The 15,103-nt window shown below is 46.8% G+C and overlaps 1 protein-coding gene across 3 annotated transcripts in view; it reads right to left on the reverse strand.

The window, feature by feature from the left end:
- The window catches only part of STK24 (serine/threonine kinase 24), a 110,422-nt gene that overhangs the window by 87,730 nt on the left and 7,589 nt on the right, over positions 1 to 15,103 (reverse strand). The window lies entirely within an intron of this gene.

The following is a 15,103-nucleotide window of genomic DNA, read 5'->3' on the forward strand; positions in this document are numbered from 1 at the left end:
GGCCCCATGATTCATTCACCCACACACCCAGGCCAGATCCCATCTTAGGATTCCTCCTTCCCTCCATCACCCTCTTCGCCCAGCTGGCCCATTCTGCCCAGGGCTCCCTCTTGAATCCCATCCAGCCACCGATGCCTCCGTCCGGTCCCGCATCAGTGGTCTCCTACCTGAGGGACCAGCCTCTGCCCTCTCCAGTCCAAGTGCCCAACTTTCACAGCAAAATTGGTCTCATTCTGCCACTGCAAACATTCCTGGGAATTTTGCATCACCTAACAGGCTGAAGCCCAAACCAGTCAGCATTGTCCTTTATGAGCTGGTCCCCAACTACCTCTTCAACTTCATCTCTCTTGTTCTCCTTTTTCCTTAAAGTCCAGCAAAACTGAATCCCTTGCACTTTTCCAAACACTCTGTGCTATTTAATAAAAAACAAAACAAAAAAACAACTCTCACGCTTTTGAACATTCTATTGTCTGGATTCCTTCTGCCTTTTTAAATAAAAAAAGAGCTCAGGCATCATTTCCTTTATTGAGGTTCAAACTGCCACCTCACGATATAATTACTCCTTCCTCTTGTGTTTCTTCTGAGCCTTATACTTCCTTCTACAACTGCATTTATCCCAGAGAGAAGTATGTTTACACACATGCCTCTGCTCTTAGACTGTAAGCCTCCTGAACACAGGGTTATCATTTATCTTCCTAATCCCAATGCCAGCACAGTGTCCAACACATGGCAAATCCCTCTACGGCCCTCAACGTCATTCCTGTATCATGCCATCAATTTTTCACTGCCTAATATTCTACCTATTAGATATCTATTTAGATCAACACACATTCTTTCTTCCTCTAAGACTGCTACTTTTATGAACTAGTATAAATGCTTTTCCAACATCTACCTAAAATCAATTTTAAAATGAAGAATAGGAATTTTCATTGAGAACTTCTCAATGAAATGTAGCAAAGAGGGACTCACACCAGAGCTGCAGTATCAGGAAGGCATTAAAGGATGAAGAACAAAGATACTGGTGGTAACAGTGAGGCGCAGCACAGTGCAGGAGACCAATCTGAACTCAGAAATGTTGCACAGGACCAGTTCTGCACCAAGAAAAGTCAAGTCTTCCTTCTTCTCCAACTCTCTTATACTAACTAGCTTCCTGCCTTCAGAACCAGGAAGTCATAGTTCAGTTAGGCTTTTCTAAGTTAGCCTCAGCACTTAATCACCATTCATAAATTCATTTCTGTAAGAAAATGTGTGGGACTTCTAACCAACACACTTACAAGTGAAATCTGAAATGTACTTGGGAACTGCCCATAGTTTAAACTTTATTTCTGACACATGAAAACATCTGCTTCTTTTTGCATCAAACTGTATCAGTGGTGATCATGAAACTAGATTACAAATAAAAACATTAATAAATCCCTTATTAATTTTTTGTTTTATAAAATAAATGGCCACACTGACTACATCACTACCTAGTATTTCAGCTTAAAATAGCAAAGATCTTTTCGAAGTCTGACAACACGTCCTCTTTTTCTTTCACTGTACTCTTATGCGACAAGTTTCCCTTTCCATGATCACTCTTGTAAGACTTAAATAACTAAAGGCAATCAGTCACACAATAAAGAAAAAATTGCTTTAATTTGAATAAAGAAAAAAAGCAAAACGGTTCTAGAAAAATTCAGTAATGCTCTACTTTCATACTACTGCCTGTATTTCTCCTTAAGTTTTTCCATTCATCAAATATATATGGTAGAAGGGCAGCAGCAGAGGTCCACGCCCCTAAACCCAAAGTCTCCAAAAACCAAGAGTTTTTCATGACTCCCTCGGAGGGGAGGTCTAAACTGATCTGAATCCACGTGGCAGGAAAACCTGAAGTGATGCGGGGCTATTCGGAGCCCCAGTCCCCGAAGCCAGGCGCCCGTGGTTAGCACGGGCACCACCACCGCCCGCAGACCCTCGCTAACACGTGCGCCTTGGGCGGGAAGAAAACACGGTACAAGTGATATGTGTGATTTCAGTGACTACAGCCCCGTCACTCAGAACGCATCCACTATCAAATGGGTAAAAAGCACACCCATCCTCTTGGTGCGGGGAGCCAGAATGTTCATTCACAGCAGTAATTTTAAGTCACCGTATTTGCACCTGTTATTGTCCCGTGAATTTCTACATCTTCTACAACTTTTCATTAAATCAAAGACTAAAAAGAGACATGCAGGATATAAACTATTTTAAAACTGGAATGTTGATCACGTATACGAAATATTCATCTGAAGAACACAATCCAGCCAGGCAGGATTCCCTCCGTTCCACTTGTTCCATCCACCACAGAGAGAAGCCCGGAAAGGAGTGGTCCTGTGGTTCTGAATTAATGCTCACATGAACACGTGTGTACACAAGCAGAGTCTCTGTGGGCCCCCATGCACACGTAGGGTCCTCTGTTTAGGACACAACTGCTGCAGGGGCAAGGGGCCCAGCATGAATATGTAATACCCCTTGGTGAGTGTCTGGCTTACTGACGTCAGTGAGGCAATCACCTACAGACACTCATGAAATAACCACCACAGTGCTTTCCAGTAACACTGTTGTGGGAGGAGAAGGAGGGCTAATTTTTCCTTCTCCAAAGGCAAAATGAAAGCAGCAAGGTAATTCTATCTAACCAGCAGAACCAAACAGGAATGTGCTCTGACTAGAACTCCGTGTCCCAAGGATGGGGCATGCCTTACCCCAAAGAGGTGAGCCAGAAATGCCAATAAAATCATCGCAGGGCTTCCCTGGTGGCGCCGTGGTTGAGAATCCGCCTGCCGATGCAGGGGACACAGGTTCGTGCCCCGGTCCGGGAAGATCCCACATGCCGCAGAGCAGCTGGGCCTGTGAGCCATGGCCGCTGAGCCTGCGCTCCACGACGGGAGAGGCCACAACAGTAAGAGGCCCGCATACCGCAAAAAAAAAAATAAAAAAATCATCACAAGGAAATTTCGTGAAAATGGGGGACGATATTTACCATCCAATTCTGAGTGGAAAACAATGTAGGAAACAATGCCTGGAAAACAGCTCTATTCAAGTAGTGGGATTACAGACGCTTGTGCTTTAAAAACAGTTTAGTGGCGGATGGACTGAAGGGTGTTTTTCCATTTCAGCACCCATCTTCAGACCCCCACTTCACACTGTCTTTTACAAGGCTATGTGTAGACAACATGGCCAGTGTGGGGAGGGAGCTCCAACTCTGCAGGAGACAAGCACCCAGAAGCCCTCCCTCAAAGGGCCTTCGCGGCACACAGCCCCCGACTGGAACGAGAGGGATCACCGCTGCTCTGATGCATGAGGACGAATCAAGAGAGGGATCATTTTTGTGGAATTTCAAAAACCACCTTGTTTAGTGGCTGTAGCTAACATATTAAGAAATAATCTATGCAACAGACTAGGTATAAAAACATTGAGAATTTTACCATTTTAAAAAGGCTTAAGGACTTCCCTGGTGGCGCAGTAGTTAAGAATCCGCCTGCCAATGCAGGGGACACGGGTTCGAGCCCTGGTGTAGGAGGATCCCACATGCCGCGGAGCAACTAAGCCCGTGCGCCACAACTACTGAGCCTGTGCTCTAGAGCCCGCGAGCCGCAAGTACTGAGCCAGCGTGCCACAACTACTGAAGACCGCGCGCCTAGAGCCCGTGCTCTGCGATAAGAGAAGCCACCGTGATGAGAAGCCCACGCACCACAAAGAAGAGTAGCCTCCGCTCGTAGCAACTAGAGAAAGCCCGCAAGCAGCAACGAAGACCCAACGCAGCCAAAGATAAATAAATAAAAATAAATCTAAAAAAAAGAATAATTTGCAACTTAATAAATAAATAAATAAAAAGGCTTAAAAGTATTTTACTACCTTCATAACAATTAATTTTCAGAACCTTGAGGGTTTTGTTCCTTTTGGAAATATAAGAGAAATAAAAAAATAAAACATTTTAGATGCACACGCATATATGAATATTTACTTATTTTGGGAGAAAGGCTGTGAAGGCCTCCTCTCAAGAAGCATTTTGCTTCACATAAGCAGTAATTCATCCAAGAGAAAGAGAATATGTAGATCCCTGGGAAACCTGCTTTTCCATTAAAAACTATTTTAAACCATGTGATCACTTTCAACTATGACTACTTCACAGTATGGGGAAATGGAGTTCCATCCCGCAATAGCCAGGGCCACAGGTTCACGCTGCTGGCGGTAACAGCCCCAGGCCCGCTGAGGAGGGTGGCCTGAGACCTCCACCACTGTCAGGTGTACAGATCCCATCACATCCTGCCTGCTGCACAGATAAACACAGGCAGCCTGTGTCCCCAGGCCAGGAAGCGCAAGCAGTTTCACTTCATGTAAGCACTTCATTTTTTCTTAAAGAAGACAATTGGGAGGAAGGCATTCTGAATGACACAAACAGGGGTTTTTACAAACACTTCAAAGTCTTTATTAACAAAGGAAAGAGAAGATCCCAAACCTCATAACTACCTTTCCAGACACAGTCCATCCCCTAAGTCTGCTTAATACGCCATCTACCCTTATACTGGAAAAAGCCATACAGCGAACTGCAAAAAAATTACAACACACTTAAAAAAAAAAAAAAAGTCTCCCTGGGCTTCCCTGGTGGTGCAGTGGTTGAGAGTCCGCCTGCCGATGCAGGGGACACAGGTTCGTGCCCCGGTCCAGGAAGATCCCACATGCCGCGGAGCGGCTGGGCCCGTGAGCCATGGCCGCTGAGCCTGCGCGTCCGGAGCCTGTGCTCCGCAACGGGAGAGGCCACAACAGTGAGAGGCCCACGTACCGCAAAAAAAAAAACAAATCAACTATTTATACATAAAAGCACAAAATCTCTGACAACCCAAACATTAAAAAGACTATTGGTCCGCAACAGTATTCTCAGTTCAGAGACACATGTACATCTTCAGTTAAGTGCTAAGCGGAACAACTACGAGAAAAGAAAATCGATTTTGCCCCAAGGAGGCCACTCGTTTCCTAGCTGTCCCCTCCCTCCACCAGCAGGTGTTCCTCACGGGCCTAGCATCACGGGGGAGCTGGACCGACTGATGGTGGGGACCTTCCCTGAAGGTCTGCCCTTACAATCCAATAAAGAAAAAAAAAGGCAACAGAACACAAATACTAACGGCTCACCAGGGGTTACTGGGCAGAGGACTCTGGGGCAACCCTGCGGGGCAGGCAGGCTCTCCCGCGGGGCGAGGGGGTGGGCACGCAGCACACAAGAGGCCGGGTAGGAACACGAGGCCCTTAGTGCTGAGCTGGAGCTTATGTTTGGTCAGGAAGCCACCACAGGTTTTAAGCAGGGAGTGACATGATGGAAAGAGCTGAGAGACGGTCCTGGCAACGCTGTGGAGGAGCTTCAGGCTCAGGGCTTCTGTCCTGGTTCAGGGTTTTCCAAGAGAACCATGAAGGCTAGTTCTGAGAGCTGCATTTCTTGAAAAATAAGGTTCCAAAGTCAAAAAGACATGGAGCACACATCTTCCTCTGCCCCCTAACAGGTGTGCAATACATGCTACCATAGTAAAAATTCTAACAATTCTTTCAATTAAAAAGCCTATCCAATTTTCAAAGTTAGACCTGTGGTTCCAAAGTCAGGCTCTGAAATACACGCCCTGAGTCGCAAGCACTGACTTTCCATGACTTTCCACTGAGCTGCTCTTCAAATGGGCACCGCTGTATGGTGCTCCCAGGGGGAGCAACAGGGATTTAAGGATTTTTAATTTTGCAGTGCAGCGGTTCTCAAAGTGTGGTCCCTGAGGCAGCCACACACCTGGCAACTTGTTAGAAATGCAAACTCCACCAAGCCCTCCAGGTGACTGATGAGCATAAACGCTGAAATCTCAAAAGCACTGTTAGATTATAGTGTACTTTTTTCAGTTAATATTTCTGCACAGTTCAAAACAACCTGGGCAACACCTGAGTGGTAACAAACAGAAGTCAAAGGCTGCCATCCCTCCCCAAGGGCAGCATGAGGGCTCAGCAGAGACAACGATGAGAAACAGAACAGGGACCAGTCAACTCCCCCTACTCCCACAATCCTACATTCCAGGAAGTCAATTAAGAATAACACTGGGGGGCTTCCCTGGTGGCGCAGTGGTTGAGAGTCCGCCTGCCGATGCAGGGGACACAGGTTCGTGCCCAGGTCCGGGAAGATCCCACATGCCGCGGAGCGGCTGGGCCCGTGAGCCATGGCCGCTGAGCCTGCACGTCCAGAGCCTGTGCTCCGCAACGGGAGAGGCCACAACAGTGAGAGGCCCGCGTACCGCAAAAAAAAAAAAAGAATAACACTGGGACATGAACAAAGTCTTCTTCAAACGTGAAAAAACAAAATCATGGAAATAAAAGTGACCAAAATACCATGAGTGACCAGCCCTGAACTGGGCTGGTCTCAGGGAAGCTGGAGGCACAATTTGGTCATGAAGGACACAGCAGCCACGTCGGGGGCGGGGGCACTCTGGTGCAGGGAGGAAGAAAACACAAATGCCAGCACCAAGAGCCAGGGAGTCGGGGCTCTGCTCTCAGGGCGGCAGCCTTAGGCAGCCTCGGTGGAGTTTCATTAAGCCTCAGTTTTCTCATCTGTAAAACTGGTCTAACAGCCCTTCCCTCCGCAGAGGCCCCGAGGATTAGCCGAGGGCATGAGCTGCTCCTCCCTCCTCGTATTGGAAGGAGGCAGTAAAATTGAGTTCCCTTCCTACAAGGCTCCCGCTAAGGGCATCAACATGGGAGCGCCAAGGACCACTTACTTTTCCCACTTATCTATTCCGACAACACAGCGCAGCCGAAGGAAAAAGCCACCCGCCTCCTGGTAGGAACTGCTGAGGAGCTGAGCAATTCTTTGTACTTACATATATTTTTCTTTTTAAATTACCTCTCAAGAAATGTTTGGTACAATGAAAGGGCATCAAACACAGGAAAGAAATGCTCAAACAAGACCTTTCTACAGCAGGTTCTCAGTTCACCAGGAGTTCAGGTAGCAATTTAACAACTTCGAGTCAACCGCACTGAAATTGATCTTAAAGTGATGCTGGGAAACTGTACCTAAAATAGCTGCTGACCAACACCCAGTCCCCAGGTTCTGGATTACTTTCATTTCCACTCGTCTATCACTGTACGTTTCCACCTCCAAAGGTACTCTGTTCTAAGTAGGAAGCACACTCTTGGAGCCACATACCCACTAACGCGAGAGTCTGAGGAGCAACACCGAGCCACACGCGGGATTCCCAAATCCAAGGCGCCTGGTCCCCACACACGTGCAGACTGGGTCCCCCAGGGGCACCTGACCCACCCTGGCGGCGGCGCTGCCAGCTTCCCAGGAAGCCTACACTCAATCCCGGACCAAGGCTGCACCCCCAAAACATCAGTCAACTTAAGCAAATGTTCCTCCAACAAGATACCGTGGGGCACCCTGAAAACGGTTCTGTGCCCACAGAATCCCGAGACTAGAAAATGAGAGACAGAGCGGAAGAAAGCATTCAAGTCGGGGAGGCGGAGGTCACAGACAGACACATGGGAAAACGAGGGTGTGTGTACACTGCCTTTTTCTTACAGAGAGAAACCAGAAGGCATCACGTGATGAAGAGGACCGCGGCTCAGGAGTCCCTCCCCACCCCACGGACCGGGCGGTCCTGACCTTGGAATTCAAATTCTGTTCATTCATCTATAAATTGAAGAGAGTGATTTCCAGGTAGAGAGCACACGCTGAGCATAAGATCTACTTTGGTCAATCCTGAAACCCCATTGAAATCACAGTACAAAGGGGGTTTTCTTAAAAAAGGCTTTAAACCTCCACGTACCAGGAGGGGAGAGAACACCCACAGCAAGAAAATTCCAGAAGCTGGAAAGTGGGTGGAGGAAAGAAAGGTGGGGAAGATGGCAAATGCTAAGCTCGAGGCAGGGAAAGCAGAGAATCAACTGCACCCCCCCTGCCGAATCCCCAGGGAGCAGTGACTGCAAGTCCTGCAGAAGCAGTGGAACACCCAGATGGCCTACCCGCTGCCCACAGCCAGGAAGCTGACCCGTGCCTCCCCAGGAAAGGAAACTGAAAGCATGTTCTCTGCAAAGGAACATGGAGGGTTTCAGGAGCAGGAGAGAAACTACACGGGGCACTGTGCCCGCTCTCAGAGGCTTTCCTCATCCAGAGCGAGCCTCAGTGGGAGGAGGGACCACAAGCGGAGGGGACGCGGGTTTGTGCCCCGGTCCGGGAGGATCCCTCATGCCGCGGAGCGGCTGGGCCCGTCAGCCATGGCCGCTGAGCCTGCGCGTCTGGAGCCTGTGCTGCGCAACAGGAGAGGCCACAACAGTGAGAGGCCCACGTACCGCAAAAAAAAAAGCGATAAGAAACTGACATAAGCCGTTCCTCACCTCTCATGCCCACCAGAAGCGCCTACATCACTGGGGTTGAAAAAGCCCCAGTCAGGGTTCAGACTTCCAACCAGCTTGTCCCCTACTCTGAAATATGAGTGGACATTCAAGGGTGGCCTCTACCACAAAAAACAGAAACCAAAACCAACAGGGGGACAAAGGGGCTGTAGAGGAAGAGAATCTATTCCGAGGGAAAAAACAACATAACTACAATTAACATACTCAGGGAGATGAAAGCAGATATTTCAACTGAAACAAGAAAGCAACAACATTCAGAGAATCAAAAAGAGCCCTCACAATTTAAAAAAACAAGAGCAGAAATGAAATACTCTTTGGAAGAGCTGGAAGATAAAGTTGAGACAATCTCCCAGAAGGCCAAGGAGAAAAGACAAGAGATGGAAAATAGGTTTCAAAGGGTAAGAATACTTGAGGACCAGTCCAGAAGGTCCAGCATCCAAATAATAAAGGGTTTAAGAAAGAGTGAACACAGGAAATGGGAGAGGGAAGGGAATCAAAGAAACAATTCAACAAAAAGACGTGAGTTGTCTGATTAAGGACCTATGAAGTACCTGTCACAAAAAATAAAAGAAGACCCACATCATGATGAAACTTCAGATTACAAAGAAAAAATTCAGATCTTATGAAATTCAGGAAAAATGAAACAGCTTGCATGCACAGATTCCAGTATCGGTGTGGCGTTGCATTCCTCAACAGCAACACTGCAAACTAAAACACAGTGGAGCTGCTGTCACAATTCTAAGGAAATAATTTCCACCCCATGACTAAACGCCATGCCAAAATATCAATCGAGGGGAAAGGCAAAAATAAGAAACTTGCAGATACCCAAGACCTCAAAAAAACCTATCTCCCATGCACCCTATTCACAGGAAGGCCACTACAGGATATGCTCCACCAACACAGTCACGGAAACCAAGAAAGATGGCAGGAAAACAAGCCATCCCAAGAGAGCAGCCCAAGGAATCCCGAAGATGAAGGCAAAGAGGATGAGGGATGGCAGAGGGGATGCCAGCGATACAAGTTAGGAGGCTCAGAGGAAGGAGTCTCCCTCCAGAGGAGGGAAATGGACAGACAGCCTGTGTGCCTCACCTGAAATTCCCAAGAGGAGGTTTCAACAACTGGCAGCGAGTTTGGGGTTGAATAAGTTATAAGTGCTGCTACAGAGTAAATGTTTATGCCCCCTCCCCAAAATCATATGGTGAGACCCAACCCTCAATGTGATGGAGGTGATCAGGTCATGAGGGTGGAGCCCTCAGGATTGGGATTGCTGCCCTTATAAGGAGACCTCCCAGAGCACCCCCTCCCCCTTTGCCCTGTGAGAACACAGCCAGAAGCAGGCCCTCAAAAGACTCAAAATCTGCCAGAGCCTTGATCTTGGGCTTCCAAGCCTCCAAAATTGTGAGAAATGTTTGTTGTTTAAGCCACTCAGTCTACAGCATTTTGTAACAGCAGCCCAAACAGACTAAGACAATTACATTTCCAAAAAAATAAATAAATAAACTTCCAAACAAGATTTGAAAAGTAATCCTGGTTTACTCACGGCTGGCTGGGCTTAGTGTTTCCACAGTCACGTTAATGTACACACGAATCTAACTGAAGTCACCAATGTAAGTGCACTGGGCACAGGGAGGGGAGGGACACGGGAGCGGGAGCGAAGGAGGCAAGGACACGAGAACTAAATCCTCATCTTCAGGGTCCAAAGTCTACTGACAATGCCTGAAACTAGGGAAAAAAGAAACAGCGATTTTTAAATGCTCTTTGTGAACAAAGAAGTAACAACAACAACTGACAGCAAAGGGGATGGAAGGGGCTGCCTTCGGAGGGGGTGAGGGGAGGAAATGGACGCCAACGGCAAGGAACTGCTCTCTCCCAACAACCCTCACCACGTGCATAACTTTTCAAATAAAAACTAAACAAAAGTCCTAAGTAATTAATAGAAGACAAAGGATGTGGACCTCCACGGTCCTTTCAAATCTTAGGGCCAGAAAGTCTTTTTAAAAACAGGAAGAGACTTGGCGGGAAGATAAACACGGGGTACGTATTTGGTAAGCATTAATGTAAAACTCCAAAAGTTCCCACAATGTATTCAGATACCAACAGGGCTCCTTCTATTGACCAAGACCCTCCTCAACATATAACGGAAGGTCTGTAAGTGGACAGTGCCATCCCCAGGGGGGCTGCACACCAAGGGCCTTTGTAACACACAACCGGGATGCTTTATGCCTTGTCGCAAGCAAAGGTACACCTCATCTTATTTTCCCTCCTCTAAATCTTGGAAACCAGGGAGCCATTTAGGATTAGGAAACACGGCATCCCCCCAGGAGCCAGGTGCTGTAAGAGCTCTAGTTTTTCTCTTTCTCAAAGCATTGAGCTCTGAGAGTTTGAAAAGTATTGCACTGCAAAAAACGGGACTTACGGCAGGGAAACGACCAGTCGGATGACAGTGCTTGACTCTGAGTGGTAATAGAGGGGTAAGAGTCCACTTCTATTTCCTGCGCTCGTACCCGCCACAAGATTCCATTAATGATAACAATGCTGAGCCCAAGCACCAAAAAAAGCCACAGCACGACTGGGTTGGGTGTGGTCCACTTCCTGTAGGTATGGAGTTTCCCAGCAGGCAATTCTGAATCACAGGGAGAAATCACCCGAAAAGAGAGCAACGCGGCCCGAAGATCCTCAGGCTCCTGGACCCTGGCCTCAGTGTGGCTGTAAAGTACACTAGGAAGAAGCAACAACTACCAACAGGCTCATTTCTTCAGAAACGCCTCACACTGCATCTCGTACCAAAGTCCTAGAAAAACTGTTCAACTCAAAAGCTGTGTCAAGTCGCATCAAATAAGTAAACTCGGCTCCACACACCAGAAGAGTTAACTCAAAGATGACCACAAAAATGACAGAAAGGAACAAGAAAGCAACGGTGCCACTTGCCCGTAACTACCCTCCGCCGGGACACGGTGCTGCGTTAGCTGCCTAGAAAAGTCTAATCTGACCAATTTCTACTTGAAGGTCACTGGTTGTACGCGAAATACTATCAAGAACATTCCCTGATACGGGATTAGAACCAAAATGTCCTGGACTCCTCCAAGGTGTTTTCTATTTTAATCTTCTGACGACCCTCCCCCTCCCAAACTGACTTTAAGCAAAACAAATTCTTAACACTGTTAAATTTTGGTGATAGAGAAGAGGGAATATGAAGTCTTGAAATGCGTATTAAAAAAAAAAACACCTTAAATATAGGCTACTAACAATAACAGAGAATGTGTCTTCATTTTCCTTACAGCATAGAGCATGGGAAAAGGTCAAAAGCAAGGGGCGTGAAGGAGACTAATAAGGACTATAAAATGTTGGCTAAGAGTTCACATTACAAGGTTTGAGGCAACCTTGCTGAAAGGTCCACCTGCGCTGCAGGTGGACACGAGACCCTCCCACCATTTCAGCCTCCTCCTCTCGCCATCCTGGGGGCCTCTCGCCCAGAGAGCCACCGCCGCCTTCCCAGCAGCAGCCAGCGCTCCCAGCATCCTTCCACCTTGGCCCACCACGTGCCCGGAGGAAGCAGCGTCCGGACAGTGCGCCGCCCTAGGCGGCGGGGAACGCAGGCCCCCTCCCCGGCTGCCGCCCCTCCAGCTCCAGGGCCCCGGCTGGGCGCCGCGAGTCCGCCCTCGCACCCCGCGCCCTGCTCTCTGCGCACCCCTCCCCGGCTCATCTGAACCTTCTCGGGGAGAGCACCCCAGTCGGCCCTCGCTAGGCTGCTGACCTCCTGAGCACCGGCCAGGAGGAGGGTCTCACCTACACCTGCCGCGGCTGCTGGGGAAATGCGCGGCAAGGACGCGGCTCCTCGCCCAGTCCAACGCTGCACCACCACCTCACAAATACCCTGAACGTCCACAGCCGCGGAGGAAAAAGTACCAGAGCTCTTCAGGCAAGATTAAATGCAGCTGTCCTTCTGTTTGTCTTCTCCTCCCAGATTTCCAGAGCGCACAGGTTTCCCCAGGGTAAGGAAGAGCACTGGAGAAAAGTTCCCAACTCACCCAAATTGGCCATTAAACGTCTCTCTCTCTCCCCACACAGAGGGGCATTCTCAGCAAAAGGTCTCTCCAAGCAGCCAGAGAAACGCAAAGATGATGTTAATAAAGTAGAGACTTTACGTTTTCCAGCTGTTCCTGTAAACGGTCTGTACTTTCAAATATGAGAATATCTTACATGCATGACATCCTCAAAACATGCTAAACTAACTCAGGTCCTGTCATACATGTTACATATCAAATTAGTGTAATTCAGTCAGCTGTGAAATCAATTTAGTTTTGCAGCAGCTCTTTTTTTTTCTTCTTAATAAAATGCATCACACAACAGTACATCACAAGTAGTGAGGATTAGGGCTGTCTTCGGAAACGTTAACTTTCAGGTCTTGATGTAAAATATATTTCTTACACGGGTCACGGTCCAGAAAAGGTTTCAAGTGACTGATAAAATTCCGTTATAGAAACTTACAAACCAAAATCTAATTCTTTTTAAATTACAACTTATGCAACTAAAAGCTGATGGATGCTGCTGCCTCCAGCTGAAGCTGAATTAAATCGAGAGAAGCAACAAATGTTCAGTGAAGGACAGGGAGTAGTTAAATCCACAACTCAACCGAATTTCTTTATGTCTATTCGTAGTTATTACATTCAGTTCATGATTTCTATTTTTTTCCCCCATGCTAATATGAAACTGGGTGGGAGGTTTAAAAAAAAAAGAGGAAAGGCCCCTGGCAGCCTTCATGAAAAGGTTATTAAACAGGATCACTCATAACTCACTCAGATTTACAGTCATCAACCCTCACCGAGCACCCGGCACAACAGTGTTCAATAACGGTTGCTGATTGAACAAATAAAATACCGTATTTTAATTTCTTCAGCAAACCCAAGTTGGAATGAAATAAGCATTACTGTTTGCTAGAGTAATAATAAAGCAATAACACAGCATGGTGAGTAAGAGAATGGGTCTTGAGGGCAGGAAAGACCTGGTTTCCAATCACAACTTTGCCACATAAGGCACTATCTCACCTTGGTCAGTTCAGTCTCTGCTGGTTTCCACGTCTAGAAAATGGCATACATTACACCTATGCCTCAAGCAGTACCAATAAGAATCAAGAGGCATAAAAGTGATTTGCAAGACAATGAAAATGATGTTTTCACCGAAATTATGCTGTCATTCAGGTTTATTTTTTAAGCATCTTTGCCTAGGCTGCCTGAATTCACTCTGCTGTCTTTCTGAAATTTTTAAGCCAACTCCTTACGAACCCTCATCAGGAGATGAGAGACGAAAAAAGGGAGGTTATGGGATGTATCGGGACACAGCACAGGAGGGTTAGTACTTCTTTCCTCCTGTTTTAGCCTGGAGAGCAGTCGGAGGCAGGTGTGCCTTTAATTTAATCCTCAACAACAACTCTGAGGAAGGCCTCCCTGGGCAGCAACAGCTGCTGATTCAAAGTAGGAAATAAATGTGCTGGTTGTTTTCCTTTGGGAGTGGAAGGGAGAGGGAAGGAATGTTCTTCCCCAAATGGCACACTAAAAACAATCATCATACAGTGTGTAGATGCACTTAAATACAGGGATGACTCTGTCAGAAGCCACCTTCGCGACCCTAAAACTGTAACGGCTGAAAATTTGGTTGTTTCAACCCAACAAAAATTTATCAGCCTTTCCACTGAGAAAGCAAAATAAAAACAGTTCCCTTGTAACACTACCTAGGAAATACATTTGGGAGGCCCAATTATTAAAAGAAATGTACCTTCTTTTCCCACGATTTAAGAATTCCGGCCCACACTCTTGAAGAAAAAAATTAAAAGAGGAGGACAAAAGGAGTGTTGAGACTAGACACCACCTGGTGACCATCTGATACTGACTTCAGGGCACCAGCCAGCGAGGCTTTAAGTACCTTTTTAAACTGATTCGCTTTCCACAAAAGCTGAATACCTCCATGGTAAGCTCTAAGTGAGGCAAGTGCGCTAGATTACAACCTGATTAACAGCATAAGAGTCTGTCTAAAGAAAGTACCCAGCAAATGTATTTTTTAATCATTACAAGAGGCCCTTCTTGCTCTACTGGTCAGAAATAATTTTTTACCCAGTTCACCCTGCCTTCCTGTCTCTAAATTCAAACCAAAGCAGGAATTTTTAGGAAATACCAAGAAACCACATCTGATTTTTACCTAGCGGTCAGCAGAAGCTTAGGTTTTAAATGCGTGTTGAGTTTAACAGCTCTTTACGTGAGATTCAAGGACAGTTTTCTTCAAGCACCGTCAAATTATTAATGTTAACTGTTACAACATTTTTTTTTAAAGAGGTTACAATTCTGGTAACTCTGTGTTCTTATTTTTCTAGATATCAAACCTGAACAATGAAATCGAGTTTTCTTTTTCAGATTTAGAGGGAGAGAAAGAGAGAAATGCTCTCTCTTTAAGGAGGGGGCAGATTCCCGGCTCCTATGGAGTCCAGGTCCGAATACTGCATTTCTCAGCCCTCAAGAGTGGGGGGGGGGGGAAGAAAATGAGCCCGTAGAACGCTGTAAAATAAATAGTCCACTGGGATACTTGTGTTTGTTTTCTTAAAGCTCCTCTGCTCCCTTACTCGGCTAACCCGGGAGAGCCAAACTTTAAAGACATTCCCTAGCTGTACCGTCAGATTTTAATCCCAAACATTTTGCCCCCATTTACGCGCTTACAAACA

The sequence above is a fragment of the Globicephala melas genome, chromosome 18, assembly GCF_963455315.2.
Source record: "Globicephala melas chromosome 18, mGloMel1.2, whole genome shotgun sequence".
NCBI lineage: Eukaryota > Metazoa > Chordata > Mammalia > Artiodactyla > Delphinidae > Globicephala > Globicephala melas.